Genomic DNA, 16998 nt, shown 5'->3' with positions numbered 1-16998 from the left:
TTGGCCTTGTGTTGTAGGTTATTGTCCTGCTGAAAAGTGAATTCCTCTCCCAGTGTCTGTTGTGAAGCAGCTTTTCCTCTAGGATTTTGCCTGTGCTTAGCTCCATCACGTTTCTTTTTATCTCTGTCATTATTTTCACTCTGTCATTTAAATAATTATTGTGGAGTCACTACAATGTTGTTGATCCATCCTCAGTTTTCTCCCATCACAGCCATTGAATTCTGTTTTACAATCACCAATGGCCTCATGGTAACATCCCTGAGCAGTTTCATTCCTCTCATGAAGCTCGGTTCAGAAGGACGACTGTATCTTTGATGTGTCTGGGTGGTTTAATACATAATCCACAGCATAATGATTAACTTGACCATGCTTAAAGAGATACTAAATGTCTGATTTGATATTGTTACCGATCTACCAATCGCTGCTTTTTATGAGGCTTTCGAAAGGCTCCCTGTCTTTGTAGTTGAATCTGTGCTTGAAATTCAATACTTGACTGAGGGACCTTACAGATGTTGTATGTATGGGGGACAGAGGAAGGGTTAGTAACAAAAAAATAATGTCAACCCCTATTATTTCACATAGAGTCAATGTAACATATTCTGTGATTTGTTAAGCCAAATCTAGGCTTGCCTAAACAAAGGGGCAGAATACTTATGCAATGACTATATTTATTTATCACATTTTTATTCATCTTTATTTTTATTTTTTTACTTTGACATTACAGAGTATTTTGAATTAATTGTTGACAACAAATGACAATTAAATCAATTTGTATCCCACTTTTAATACAATTTGAAGAAATACAAGGGGTATGAATACTTTTGCAAGGCACTTATAGTGTACTTGATCACTCACAAGCAGAGTTTCATAAAAATAAATAAATGCTTCAACTTAAAAACAACTCCAATTGTATTTTGAATTAATATATTAAATTACAGTTAAAGCATTTGAAATTGAAGTACAGTTTTAATGAGTGTGTTTAAGTTTAATGACAGTGAACATATAGTATCCTTAAAGTACACTTTTAATAGTTGTATTGAAGTGTGATTATAGCATATTTATAGTATACTAAAAGACTGAAAAAACTATTAATATAAGGTACACTTTTAATAAGTGTGTTGAAGTGTAATAATATTATAGTTATATATACTAGAAAAATACATCTTGTATTAAAAGTATATTATTTGAATTTGTAGTATATTTAAGTATACTTTAGTATACTTTTAATATATTAAAATATATTAAAACCTGCCTCTCTCGCACCGGACACCTCCGATCCCCAGCAACATATGAACCCCTACAGTTGACACACACAACTTTTCCACCGAAACTACACATTCCTCTGTCCCAAGTCCTCCTGCACACTTCCCACACCTTGAAATCTCCCTCCTACACACTGCTGCGACATGCTCATAAATGTGACACCTATAACACCACAGTGTATTCAGCACAAAAGCTCTAACAGCATAACTCATATACCCTAACTTTACTTTGTCAGGAAAAGACTCTGAATCAAAGCTCAAAAGAACAGACTGTGACACCTCTGTTTCACCACGATCCCCAACAGATCTGTGGTGCACCAAACGGTAGGCATCACAAACTCCAGGAATCTTCAACTTAAATTGCTCCACCTCCACACTTAACACTACCCCAGAAATCACTCCCTTCAATGGTGCCCTGTACCTAAGCCCAAAGCAATATACAAGTCTTTCCCCAAGTAGCGTCGCACGGAGCGCCTGCTCCCTCTGAACTGAAAAACAAACATCACAAGCCCACATCAGGTTACCTTCACCGACTCAACAGCACCCACCATCTTTTCCACCCATCCTGAAACCACCCATGGATCAGCCAAAAGGCCTGGTTCCACCCTCTTCAAAAATCTCACTCCCACTGGACCAAACGTATATTTATCATATCCATGTCCATCAATGCAAGGCTCGGGCTCTGAGCTCCTCACAACACCTTCTACCCCTTCCATTTTACCTCCAGAACTCGAACTGGCGTCCGGCTCACTCTGTTTGAACTTGACGCCAATCTTCCTCGACATGGCCTCTCCCTTGTTATCTTCTAGAGATTCAAACCCATCCTCTGCCTCCCTCAGTCTTTTCAACCTCCTTTCTCTTTCCCTCCAATCCTCCTCCCTTAACCAATTACCCGACTCCTTCTGAAAATATTCAACTTTTCCAAGCCTAAATCTATTTTTAGCCTCCTCAAGAGACTTGTTAAGCCCTGTACTCCCTCCACTTCAAACTCCTACTCTGACATTAACTTCTTCTTCTTCTTCTTCTTCTTCTATGATATCATGGCAGTCCGCAAACAATCGTTTAAGTACATGCCGCCACCTACTGTGCTGGAATGTACGATCAATCATGATCTGTCCAATAACTTCTACCACACCCTCCCCCTCTCCCCAAAACCCTGTCGTGACGTGACTTTTAACATTAATCTGATGAAAGTTATTTCTCTAATTAACTATGTTTAATTGTTACCCAATTAAATTAATAATGTAACAATTAACTCATTAGGATTTGGGGCACCATGAGAGCAGTTGTTTAAAGAGTTACCATCTCCCAAAGGTCTATACCTATCACATCGATAAACAGTCAACTTATTAATCATAACCTCTTATCATATCATCATTCTGAACGTCGTAACCTCCTTGCATCTGCAAAAACCCCAGCCTTACTTATGATTCAATACTACGCAAAATTGGTTTAAGTATTTATTTACTAGCTAACTAAATGGTAACACAGGATAACATACACACTTAATACATTAACAACATGTCCCTAGCGGACTGACAACAACATGAGACAGAGGCACAACACCTTCATACATTTGGAAACTATTCTCACAGTAATCATATACTTTGCACACAAACCACCGCCCACTTGGAGTAAGAAATCATGAATGTATTTACGTGAGATGCTGCCGTGTAGTGTTCAGAACCGGGCCGCCCTGGGAAGGGAGTTGGTTGGGCCTTTCCGCGGCACGCTTATAAGGCTCTGGTTGTCCACAAGGGGTCACAATGTCCTTCTTCTTAGTTGTCGGGTCTCCAATTCTTGTCATGTAGTCCTGAACAGAACTACAGAATATATTTGTCTTCCCATCGCTCTTGAAGTTGCGTCTTTGAAGATAGGCTAGCCAGCCGTGTCGATGGTCCCCAGTGGGGTGATGAGAGTAGCGTAATAGGATGGTTTGAAAAGAGTAGTAGAATGGTCCCACTTAAATTCACTTTTCTAGATACGGTACTTAGGACAGCTAATTAGCCGTACCAGTGATTGTCCGGGAGAGGAGTTTTCTTCTCTACCTCGTGTTGAGATTCAGGGTTCTAACCACTTTGAACGTGAGCTGCAGCTCGATGTCTTTCTGGTCTGATATGTTCCAACCATTTTTAACGTGTAGCGGCTGCTTCACGTCTTTCTGGTGGTCTAAAGGTTAATTTATTTACCAAGCCTTTATGCACTCTGATCGAAAGGGGCGGTTCTGTCAGCCTGACACGCTCTCTGACCTCATTCGGGGCGTGGCTACTTACTGAGCAAAGTTGATATAAAACCATTATCTCTTTTTGCTCCTAAAATCACATTCCTATCTTAACAGAAATACTTTAATCCTTTTTCATATGTCATGCACAACCAGTGTTGCCAACTAATTTTCAGGGGAAGTTGCTAGAGGCAGGTCGATTTGTTGCTAAAAGTTTCTAAATGACGTTGTGATGTCATTGCGTGAGGACGTCATTACGTAATAACGTAAAACTGCATCATTATGTGGAATAAACAATAACGTTACTTAAATTGACTGGCCATCTCGACGACAAATATGATTTGACATTTGTTCGTTTAGATTTGTTTGCTTATTATCACATATTTTTATTTGTAAAAGTAATATAAACACAAAACATTTTATATGATCTGATATTTATATTTTTAAACACAACACATTGAATTATTGTACAATTACACATTACACAGTATTGAACAATTAAACTACTAAACCTACACATTCTGAACAATTATAGTTTTAAGCACTGTATTGGTAGTTAGTTAACATGCTACCTAACTGATCAACAATTATAGGTACAAGCTAACAACAAGGTATATATGCTATCTTATTGAACAAGAAACTTAAACTCAAATAATGATGTGTGCGCTAGGCATCTCTCTCCAGCTCTCTCCAGGTTGTTGTGCTGCTTGGCTGGCCTGCTGCTGCCTGTGCACGAGCTGAGCACCTGCTGCTGACGTCACTCACAATGCACATTTGCAGCCAGGCACCTGTGCTGTGACTGAGTGTGTGACAGAGAAAATCGTTTATGTGTCATTTAGAGAGAAAATGCATTTTAGTCACTTTTCAAAAGTTGCTAAAAGTTACAAATAAATGTTTAAAAGTAGCTAAAATTGTTGCTAGGTGCTGTTTGAAAAACAAGTTGCCAGGGTAGTCTGAAAAGTTGCTAAATCTAGCAACAAAATTGCTAAGTTGGCATCAGTGTGCACAACGCATCGGATGAAACCTCTTACATGTAGTGGACATACTTTCCAAGTTACAGTATTTCCTCCATAGCATGTTTAATGACATCACAAAATAAGAACCCAATTGACATTATTGGTCTATAGACCTCCTCTGACCATTCCCCACGTTCTTCTGTTAGAAATCTTTTTTCAGTATTCACTTTTTGAACGTGTTAGGGTTTCGGCGGGAAAAGTCTGTTAACAAAGACATTCCTTTCGTTAATACTGGAGGGGGAGAGAGAGTCTCCTTCTCCTTAAATTTACAACAGGCCGTGTGGTGTCAAAACCCCACAGTACCCTCTGCGGGTGGGAAGGGGTCTGGAGGAAGCTCTCCCTGTAAACTTGATCTGCCCATTTGGATCCTCCCAGGACATTCATGACATCCCCTCCCCAACCCTCCTACCACATTAAACGTTTCTATATCATGCTGTCAACAACCATTTCAACAGTAACATCTGTTACCCCCAATATCTCTTTTGCCGTCTCCACAATAAACTTCAACCTGGCATTTCTGCTTTCCACAACCCGAGTCGTATTGATAACCTTACCAATAAAAACTACGAAGTCAACTTTATTCTTTATCAAAGTGTCCTTTGACACCGCACATTCATGAGCGCAAGATTTCTGAACAGGCCTCCAAACCATGCCAGGACCAGCAGAAACACCAGCCCCGACATTAGGTCCACTTAGTACAGGAGCAGCCATGGAAGCTCCATCATTCCACACTGTAGTTTCACCAATCTGTCTTACAGCCTCTGCATACGATACATCATGACTAATTCTATATCTCTGAGCCTCTCTAGCCTGTATCTGCACCTGGCATCATCCACCAAATGCTGCACTATGTTCCCCCCCACAATTACAACACTTAACCTTCACATTGCTCCCACATTCAGCGTAATCATGTTCCCCTCCACACTTGGCACATCTTTTCATTCCTTTACATTGAACAGCTACATGTCCCATTCTTTGGCACACATTCTCTGACATTGAAGCTAAGGAATCCTATCTGTACTTTCCCAGGCATAACTTTCTCAAACCTCAGTAGCACTGATAGGCTTTCACTTCTTTGACCTTCTTTCCTACTGATCAACCTTTTGGCCTCAATCACTCTTCCTCCCTTCACATTTTCTTTAATATCGTCTATGGACATAGATATTGGGACCCCAGTGATGACTCCCCTCAATCTAGCATATGCACCAGGGACATGGCTTTTAATCTTTTTCCCATTAAGCTTTTCTATTTTCAGAATCTTCTCTTGCTGAGCCTGGCTACCACAAAATATGAACAATCTACCATTTCCAATGAACCAGGCTAATTTCACTTCACCTACCTCTTTCTCTACGGCATTATTTAGTTGGATAGGGTATAAGTGAGGTCCTGTGGTCTCATCAAACACTATCACCACTGGGGCCTCCCGAGTGGCGCAGTGGTCTAAGGCACTACATTGCAGTGGGGAGTTGCAGCGATGGGACAAGACTGTAACTACCAATTGGATATCACGAAAAAGGGGTAAAAGTACACAAAAAAGAAATATATACATATACATCACCACATCCACTCAAACACGTACAGTACCAGTCAAAAGTTTGGACACACCTATTCATTCAAGGGTTTTTCTTTATTTTTTCTATTTTCTACATTGTACAATAATAGTGAAGACATCAAGACTATAAAATAACACATATGGAATCATGTAGTAACCAAAAAAGTGTTAAATCAAAATATATTTATATTTTGAGATTCTTCAAATAGCCACCCTTGGCTTGATAACAGCTTTGCACACTCTTGGCATTCTCTCAACCAGCTTCATGAGGTAGTCACCTGGAATGCATTTCAATTAACAGGTGTGCCTTCTTAAAAGTTAATTTGTGGAATTGATTTCCTTCCCAATGCGTTTGAGCCAATCAGTTGTGTTGTGATAAGTCTGCTAAATTACTAAAATGTCAAATGTTAAAATGTAAAAAATACAGAAATAGCCCTATATGGTAAAAGACCAAGTCCATATTATGGCAAGAACAGCTCAAATAAGCAAAGAGAAACGACAGTCCATCATTAATTTAAGACATGAAGGTCAGTCAACACAGAACATTTCAAGACCTTTGAACGTTTCTTTAAGTGCAGTCGCAAAAACCATCAAGCGCTATGATGAAACTGGCTCTCATGAGGACCGCCACAGGAATGGAAGACCCAGAGTTACCTCTGCTGCAGAGGATAATTTCATTAGAGTTACAAGCCTCAGAAATTGCAGCCCAAATAAATGCTTCACAGAGTTCAAGTAACAGACACATCTCAACATCAACTGTTCAGAGGGGACTGTGTGAATCAGGCCATGTTCGAATTGCTGCAAAGACACCACTACTAAAGGACACTAATAAGAAGACGAGACCTGCTTGGGCCAAGAAAGACGAGCAATGGACATTAGACCTGTGGAAATGTGTCCTTTGGTCTGGAGTCCAAATTTGAGATTTTTGGTTCCAACCGCCGTGTCAATGTGAGATGCGGTGTGGGTGAAAGGATGATCTCCGCATGTGTATTTCCCACCGTAAAGCATGGAGGAGGTGTGATGGTGTGGGGATGCTTTGCTGGTGACACTGTCTGTGATTTATTTAGAATTCAAGGCACACTTAACTAGCATGGCTACCACATCGTTCTGCAGTGATACGCCATCCCATCTGGTTTGGGCTTAGTGGGGCTATCATTTGTTTTTCAACAGGACAATGACCCAACACACCTCCAGGCTTTGTTGGGGCAATTTTACCAAGAAGGAGAGTGAAGGAGTGCTGCATCAGATGACCTGGCCTCCACAATCCTCCTACTTCAACCCAATTGAGATGGTTTGGGATGAGTTGGACCGCAGAGAGAAGAAAAAGAAGCCAACAAGTGCTCAGCATATGTGGGAACTCCTTCAAGACTGTTGGAAATGCATTCCAGGTGAAGCTGGTTGAGAAAATGCCAAGAGTGTGCAAAGCTGTCATCAAGGCAAAGGTGGCTATTTGAAGAATCTCAAATATAAAATATATTTTGATTTGTTTAACACTTTTTTGTTTACTACATGATTCCATATGTGTTATTTCATAGTTTTGATGTCTTCACTATTATTCTACATTATGAAATATTTTACAAATAAAGAAAAACCCTTGAATGAGTAGGTGTGTCCAAACTTTTGACTGGTAGTGTAATTGCTTCCTATCTTGGCCCTCTTTATGCTTTCTTTACTAGATGCTCCACTGCTTTCTGTATCATGATCTCTCTTCTGCTTCTTTCCACTACCGACCATTCCGGTCCTTAACCCTCCCGCTCCATACCATCAGAACTGACACCCAAATGGTCGAATTTCAGCACAGCTTTTTCTCAACTTCCCCATTTTGTTTTCAAACTGCTCGCCGCCATTTCCTTCTCCTCGGCTCCTGTCAAAACAACGATACGGACAAAACCACTTTGACAGCAGATGATGACATGCGCTCTCTGACATGCATTTCTTCTTCTATGGTATATTGGCGATCGCATTATGTGATGCTTCCATCCTGCACAGACTGTGCAGGATGGAAACATGATCCCCTTGCAAGTCTTCAGATGTAAAATCCTTAAGTTCCAAAAACGTTTCTGCCACAGCCACAATAATGTAGAGTTTCTTAGAATTCTTTGAGACTTGTGCCGTACAGTTTATAACTGTGGCAATGAATGCCACAAAATCCACCTTTTTAACACACAGGATATATTTTGACTGGCAGCAAACATTTACTACAGGCTGTGGTGCGTCCACTACCATATTTTCACTAGCATTTATTTTAATTGCCTCTGCATTCTATTGACCGCTCCAACTTTTGCCACCTCAATCTCCTTCACCCTTACAGGGCACTCCAGGAACTCATGATCCCCTCAACAATTGCAACACTGTCGTCCTTCTACACACCGTTCTTCAATATACTCTGTCCGTCTGCACACACTTGAAACATGGCCAATTCTTACACTGCAATGGTTTGGGGACGAAAGCTCTTACAGCGTATCTTACATAACCAAGCTTCACATGCGTAGGTGTCAGTAGTGGCTCCTCAGAGGAGGAAGGGGAGGACCATCCTCCTCAGTGAATTTCATAGAAATATACATGTTAAAACATTAAAAAAGTTATCATTTTTAGATAAAACTATACTAAATATAATCACGTCACCAAATAATTGATTAAAACACACTATTCTACAGTAGCCTCAACAGAACTCTGTAGGGTAGCACCATGGTGTAAACGGAGGACAGCTAACTTCCGCGTCCTCTGGATACATTGACTTCATTACAAAACCCAGGAGGCTCATGGTTCTCACCCCCTTCCATAGACTTACACAGTAATTATGACAACTTCCGGAGGACGTCCTCCAACCTATCAGAGCTCTTGCAGCATGAACTGACATGTTGTCCACCCAATCAAAGGATCAGATAATTAATCTAGTACTGGAAGCATAAATTACAGCTAGCTAGCACTGCAGTGCATGAAATGTGGTGAGTAGTTGACTCAAAGAGAGAGAAAGACAATAGTTGAACAGTTTTGAACAAATTAATGTATTCTAAAATGAAGGAGAAGCAAGAGAGAAATAGAGAGGGATTGTCTTTTTTTTTTTTACTTTCAGTTTCACTGACTTAGCTAACAAATGCAGCTAGCTAGTTTGGCCTACTGAAACACCCTGCTCAAACAGAGGGATGGTATGCTAGCTAGCTGGCTATCACTATCCAACACAACACTGGAACTCTTCCAAGTCAAAGTAAGTGCTTACTGATGGTTCACTGTAACGTTACTGCATGATTGTAGAGGGTTTACTAATGTGTTAGTTCTATTAGCCATGCTGACAATGACCTTACTTTAATTAAGGCTGTGTGTTGCGGTTTGGCTTGGAAAGTTTTTTTCGCCTGGTCACATACAGCTGATGTGTTGTGCATTGAAGTCCACAAGCGAAAGGAAGAGGTGAGAGGAGGAGAGCGCATAGATACTAGAAGGAATACAACGTTGCTGCTATGAAAGTGAACTGTGTTTACGCATGGACAGGGGTGTATTCATTCCGCTGATTCTGTTCAAAAACATTTCTTAAACGGAACAAAACAGGGATAAACATACCTGAATTTGTCCCATAGAAAGTCTAGTTTGCAACTGTTGGACTAATGATTACACCCTATATCAGCTAGATGCAGGCAAGAGTGTGCAAGGCGGTATTGAATGTCACTGTCTGTCCATGTGTCACTATCTGTCCCCTCAAATTTGTCTCTCGACCTGTGTGCACCTACGTTGTAAACTTTCATTCATAGGCTAGGTTATAGCAACCTCATGATGGGTATAGGGAACATTTGAGTATCAGGTAGCCTAAACCTATTGCTGTTACATTGAACTGGGTGAATGGAATATGAATGACAGTCATCCAATATCCTGTAATAGAAATAAGGCCATGCTCATGAAAAAAATCTTCCTCCCTCATCTTAAACAGCACTAACCGCCACTGGTAGGTATTTTATCTTCTTTTTCTCCATTCACCCAGCGGGTCAGACGCTGGGCACCAACCACAGCAGGAATTTTCTTCAGGTATTCAACCTGAACATCCGTCGTCACCCCTGAGATGACTCCTTTGACGGGTGCTCTACTCCGAAGTTCAAAACACAAAACTTCTGTTGTTTGGATTCTTTTGAGGCCCACTGCAATCTTCCTCTGCTCTTCAGAAATACAATTAATCAAAATAAGACCACTCCTGGTCACTCTGACAGACTCCACTTTTCCCAGCGCATACTTCACCATTTGACACATCAAACAGGTTTCCCACATATGCATCCTTACTCAACAAACGCATCCCAACAAGAAGCGATTCATTATCATTCATACACGTATCCTCCACTCCAATTTGAGACAATTTCCTTTTTGTTCCAGTTTTCTCTACTACTGTTGTCCATTCAGATCATTCATGTTCACAAACTTTTCTCGAAGCGCTGCTTGATTCGAACTCAGCATCCACCTTCGCCATATTTGTGTATGCAGGCACAGAGCACATACCCCTTTGCACTTCCAGTCTCTAAAGTGCATAACGTTTTTGTCGTTGTTCTGAACCCACTGCCTGCAAGGCTTCGTTAAATTCCTGTTAAATATGTGTCATTTAATTAGCCATTAAGATGTGGCCATCTATTGTGTGTTTATGTAACTAGATAATCAAAGTCATAATTGCTCAACTAGTCTGTGACCGCGGTTGCAGATTGTATTTTTTTTGTGTTGGCTTTTTTTTTTTTTTTTGCACCTGCCCTCCAAAAGGTCTGTGCACGGCCCTGGCTGTGTGTGTACGTGTGTGTGTGTGTGTGTTTGTTTGTAGCCTATGTAGCCTATGTGAGCGTGCTTGCTTGAATGTATGTGGGTGTGTGTATGAGTAATGGTTTAACGCATAGTGCTGTCTAGATTTAATCTTGACTAATTCAAACCAATACTTTTTTGCTTTTTCTTCAATTAAAACAAGTTGCGAAACAGGAACTCGTACAATCCAACTTGTTAGTCTTTGTCTCTGTAGCATGTTTTGTTATGTGGGCTGTGTGTAGTAAATGTTCTGCTCTCAAAGACTTTCCCAGCACAGCTTCAAAGGCTGTCAGAGATGTAGGGTGTTAACCTGAGTATGGAGATATAACACAGTCTTTTCAATACCGTCGTTGAAATATGATGTAATAATCAAATACTTTCATAGTACTTTCTAAAATCCTTCCAAAATATATTTCTTTTGAAAATTGTAAATTAAGTCCAAATTACCCAGGTGTGTTTTTCCCCATGATATTTCACTGCTTGTTAATGATTTGTCTCTACCGTTCTCTCTCTAGTCAGAGGAATATGTTAAGGTTTTCATATTCACAGAGGTTCTTTATGTTTGTGTTTCTTTGTTGTCTCCCTTAAGAGTATTGTATGGTAATTAAAGCTTATCAACGCTGAGAGTAAGTGCGTGTGTTTGTGTGTTGTGTATGTGCACCCACACCCCATTTTGCCCTCCCTCCATTTCCCAATTGCATTTTAATAGTGCTCTATTTTAATATCAGTCTTCAAACCCCTGCCCTGTCTTCTCCCTAGGCTTTAAAGCTGTGTGTTAATGGCTGTATTACACATGCAGGGAGATGAAGGGGACATAGCCGCTCCGCCTTTCTCTGTTATGAGTTATTTGATGCGGTGTGGTGGGAACACTGTACACTTCTTCAGTGGTCCTCGCTTTGCTTCAGTGGGGAGAGCTTCTTCCTTCCGCATCTCATCTTGCAGGGTTCAAATAGCACAGTTTATTGCGTTGGGTCTTTTGGGTCGTCTGTGGGTTTGGTTTAATGGTTTGATGCCGCGGCAGGTTCTCAATAATGACATGATGGAACAAAAGCCTTCCGCCCGAAACATCCTCGAGAGACACACACAGATGCAGACACGCATGAATGCTCAAGCCCAAACACACACACACACACACTCACAGATACATGCACACAGACACACACACCCACACAAACACACACTTTCCCTTGAAATGAATCCGTGTTCAGAACAACATCGCATCTCCAATGCAATCTCCACTGTTATTTTGAGTTTCCCCAACTCTAGTTGAGGACTTTGAATTGACCTCAACTCACTCTCTCTTCGAAGTGTTGGCGTTCATTTATCAGATCTGATCAAGGCAGTACACAGCTAATCTGCAGGGGTGTTGTGGAAGTTTGTGTCTCTCATTCAGAAGTGTATGTCTGTGGTGAGGCGTGAATAGCATCTGATTCGATCATCTCCCATTCTCTAGTTCCCTGGTTTCCTCCACATGCGAACTGTCTCCTATTATCTACTTTCACACGCACGCACGCACACACACACACACACACACACACACACACACACACACACACACACACACACACACACAGAGAGAGAGAGAAGAGCGAGAGGGAGAGGGAGAGATAGAAAGGAGCGTTCAGATCCTGCAGGAGACAGATTGCTTGAAGATTTGTTTTGTTGCTCGAGTGAGAATGTGTAAATCACATATTCATAAAATACAGCTGCTCAGTCCTCGTGGAGTTATGGGTAATACCGGCAGGTGGGCAAACACACACACAACAAAGTGCAACAAAATGTAACCTTTCAAATGTCAAGTCAGTTAACTGTTTTCTGATGTCTTTCTAACCTTATCTGAGTGTTTACCTTTCTCAAGCTGCCTTTTGTCCAGGGTGGCCAAGGACCATGAAGTTGTATTGTGTTGTATTGTATTAGAGAGAGAGAGTGTTAACACAAATAATGGCACACTGACTTTTCAGAAATGAAACAACAAATGTCATTCCTAAATAAAATAAAAAAATTAACATATATATACATTCAACTCATTTCATCAACAAAAAATAGTTTCCCCTCCTCCACAAAACAAACCGCTCCTTCGTAAGATCACTTCTCCTCAAACCATGGGAGATCTTTTACAGCCGAGAAGAACTCAAAATCCACTTTATTCTCGCTTTCACTAATCCTTTAAAAACACATCTTACATCCTGCCCATATCCCGTTTCTATCTTATGTTTCCTACTCAGAAAAATTGACATCTTAGCTTGTCCCGAAATAAAATTTAACAGTTTACATTTTATTTTCTGTTGCTTACTATATTGAAACCCCAAAATAATTAGTGTTATTGAAAATCTCCCCTACAGCTTTAAACAAAGACTCCAGCATTTCCAAGAGAGGTTTTATCCTCTCACACTCCATAAAAGAGTGAAAAATAGTTTCTCTTATATTACAAAAAGGACATCCATCTCCAACATCTGAGTTAATAACAGATACAAAAGCATTAACTGCAATGATGCCATGCAAAACCCTCCATTGCATATCACCAGTACCCTTTTGTAACGGTGGCTTGTACAGTGCTCTCCATGCTGGCTTTACCTTGTCGTCAATGCCCAATTTTACCCTCCATGGAGTGTCTTTTCTATTTTTCAATGTATCTTTATTCAATACCTTGACACAACCCCTATATAAGTATTTCCCATTCACCTCATCCAAACCCACCTCTTCCAACCCTCTCAAATACAGTAATAACGCCTTTCTTTCTGACTCTGGGATATTGGGTGCAATCCCTAGTCTTGGAAATGAGACGTTTTCATCTTGTACCTTCTTCTTGTGACTATTCAGCATACCCCACTCTTCTGTTGACAGAGCCTTCCTGCAGCTTCCCAGCAGTTGTCCGACAATCCTTTCCGACCTCACCCCCAAATGTTCAGCCACCTGTCTTCCATCCATTAAGGCGGGCCCAGCCATGGCCATTAACTGTTTAAAGGTGATGATTTTGCCCTTCACCAGAATCTTGGAGAAATGTGGAACAGCTGCAGTTGTACAATCCAGTCTTGCCCCATACACCAGAGGTTCCTCCAACTGCCAATGCACTGACTCCGCTGAAGTGCGTCTGGACACCTTCATTATGCTCCACACCCTAAGAAGGCCTCTGTAAAACGGAGGTACTCCCTCCCTAGAAATCTGGCTACTATTAACCAAAAATAAAGCCTTCTTTAAACCTAATCCCCCAACCTGCTGTAATACAAGACCTGCCACCCCTATCCAAACCACATTTTCCGGTCCATAAAGCAACCTTTGAATTAACTGAAACCGGAAAGCAGCAGCCCTACTAGCAAGATGTACAAGACCTTGTCCTCCCTCCTCTTTTGACAAATACAAAACACTTTGTGGAACCCAATGACATTTATCCCAAAATAAATCTACAATATACGCCTGTATCTTAGCCAGAAGGCCAGATGGTGGCTCTAAAACTGAAAACCGATGCCACAGTGCAGAGGCAATCACATTGTTAACTATAATAGTGCGCCCCCTATATTACATACGAGATAACAACCAACTCATTCTCCTCATCCTCCCTTCCACCATTTCAACCACATCAATCCAATTGTTTTCCATTGTCCCCTCATCTCCTAGGTACACTCCAAGATACTTAAAACCTCCCTTACACCATTCCAGCCCCCCTGGCAAAGCCATGATCCCTCCAGACCATTCTCCAATCTGTAAAGCACAACTTTTTTCCCAATTTACCTTTGCAGAGGATATTCCCCTAAAACGATCAACCATTAGACTCAAACTATCCACCTCCGCTTGATTTTTCGACACAGCTATTCAGAGGAGACTGTGTGAATCAGGCCTTCATGGTCGAATTGCTGCAAAGAAACCACTACTAAAGGACACCAATAAGAAAAAGAGACCTGCTTGGGCCAAGAAAGACGAGCAATGGACTTTAGACCGGTGGAAATGTGTCTGTGAGATGCAATGTGGGTGAACGGATGATCGCCGCGTGTGTATTTCCCACCATAAAGCATGGAGGAGGAGGTGTGATGGTGTGGGGGTGCTTTGCTGGTGACACTGTCTGTGATTTATTTAGAATTCAAGGCACACTTAACCAGCATGGCTACCACATCATTCTGCAGCGATACGCAAGGCAAAGGGTGGCTATTTGAAGAATCTCAAATCTCAAATATATTTTGATTTGTTGAACACTTTTTTGCTTACTACATGATTCCATATGTGTTATTTCATAGTTTTGATGTCTTCACTATTATTCTACAATGTAGAAAATAGTAAAAATAAAGACAAACCCTTGAATGAGTAGGTGTGCCCAAACTTTTGACTGGTGCTTTATATATTTTAACAATTTTATAACATATTAAATATTAGCCACTATCGGTAGCCACCATCAGTAATACCCACATACATGATAATAACTGTCACTTGTGCAGTGACTTTTAGTTTCTTTAATTTGTAGCCTACGTTTTGCGTCATTCCATTACATCTTTCGTTTACCTTTCTTTCCTCTGTCACATCTATACGGTTGTTCCTGAGGATCGCTAGCAATAGTGGATTATATTAGGCTAACGTATTACAAGTTGTGCAATCATTTGGGACATGTAGCCTATTTGAATCATTATGGAACGCAGACCATACATAGCAGTTTAAACCTTGAGCCTGGCGCACGAGTCACGATGACTGGACCATTGTCATCACAGTTCCGCGATTAGTGAGGATTAGGGTAGATTTATAGGGCTATTGTCCACTTTTCTCACCTTCCAATATTTCATGGTTTGAACAATTAAATATGGCAACTTTCAGGATGAATCAAACAACTGTATTTTTGATTCATCAATATATTTTGTGTTTAAAGGCACTCCAACCCTGTTTATGTATGATTCATACATCCTTTCCTCACCCGAAATAATCTACAAGATCAGACTATTTTAAAATCTACCCATTGGTGCTGAAAAGGAGATGAATACGTGTGTACTTACATCACAGGAGGTTTGTGGCATCTTAATTGGGGAGGACGGGCTCGTGGTAATGGCTGGAGCGGAATCAGTGGAATGGTATCAAATACATCAAACAAATATTTCCATGTGTTTGATACCACTCCATTTGTTTCGTTCCAGCCATTATTATTAGCCGTCCTCCCTTCAGCAGCCTCCACTGGTTTACATGGCTTTCTTTCATTGATCCCTAATATTCAGAACTGTTCTCTCCTTATATTCTAGCGAGTCTGTCGAGAAAATTTTAATTAAAGGTACACCAAATTTAAAGGGATGGCTTTAGATAAATGTACTGAAAACCCTATTGAATGAAAACACAACAAGAAACTATTTTTGCTAGCAAATGGGAGGATTTTCAGCGTTGAATTCAATTTATTCAGCCCATGCAAGGGAATCACGCCTGCAAAGCCCATTACGTACCTACATAAGGTAAGTCTGAATACCAATCACTGAGAAGTGCATAGGAAAGGCGTACATTTCCTTAGTCTGAATCGAGCACTAATTGAATAAATAAATCCATTCCCTGACCCTCTCCTCTCATTGAGTGACCTGGCAGTGTAGCTCTGAAGGGATCCTTAGGGACCACTGACCTTTTCACCTCATTACCTCCACCATCTAGGAGGGAGGGGATGTTGGGAGAGACGTTGAGACAAAGAGAGAGATGGGTAAGGGGAATAACACACACTCACACACACAAAACCTGCCCTGCCACCCATACTCAGTCCTGTCACATTAATAAGATACAGCCCCCTCCTCTCGTGACACACAGAGAGACGTCCGTTGATGAATGAGCCAATTAGCAGACACCCACTCCGTTGTCATTAAACCCCCTGGTCAAACAGAGAGACATTTACAATTTACATTTTAGTCATTTAGCAGACGCTCTTATCCAGAGCGACTTACAGTTAGTGAGTGCATACATTTTCATACTGGCCCCCCGTGGGAATCGAACCCACAACCCTGGCGTTGCAAGCGCCATGCTCTACCAACTGAGCTACACGGGGCCATCACACACACACAAACACACCAATGCACACTCATGCACACATACACACACTGACGCAGCAAACACACACACACACACACATCACTTCCCTCTAGAGCATAATGAACAGCACACACTAACAACTCACTTTAATGGCGGCTGTAACTCTCATGGCTGGGTTATTACAAAGGTCAGAGGAATGATGGG

General features: G+C 41.0%; 1 protein-coding gene across 3 annotated transcripts in view; it reads left to right on the top strand.

Annotated features, from left to right (window-relative positions):
• The window catches only part of LOC311133774 (copine-5), a gene marked incomplete at both ends in the record, with an annotated part of 271494 nt that overhangs the window by 159218 nt on the left and 95278 nt on the right, over positions 1–16998 (top strand). The window lies entirely within an intron of this gene.

Source organism: Coregonus lavaretus (assembly GCF_964263955.1).
Source record: "Coregonus lavaretus genome assembly, chromosome: 8".
NCBI classification, from domain to species: Eukaryota; Metazoa; Chordata; class Actinopteri; order Salmoniformes; family Salmonidae; genus Coregonus; species Coregonus lavaretus.
Note: the sequence above shows the minus strand (reverse complement) of the source record. Positions and strands in the feature narration are given on the sequence as shown.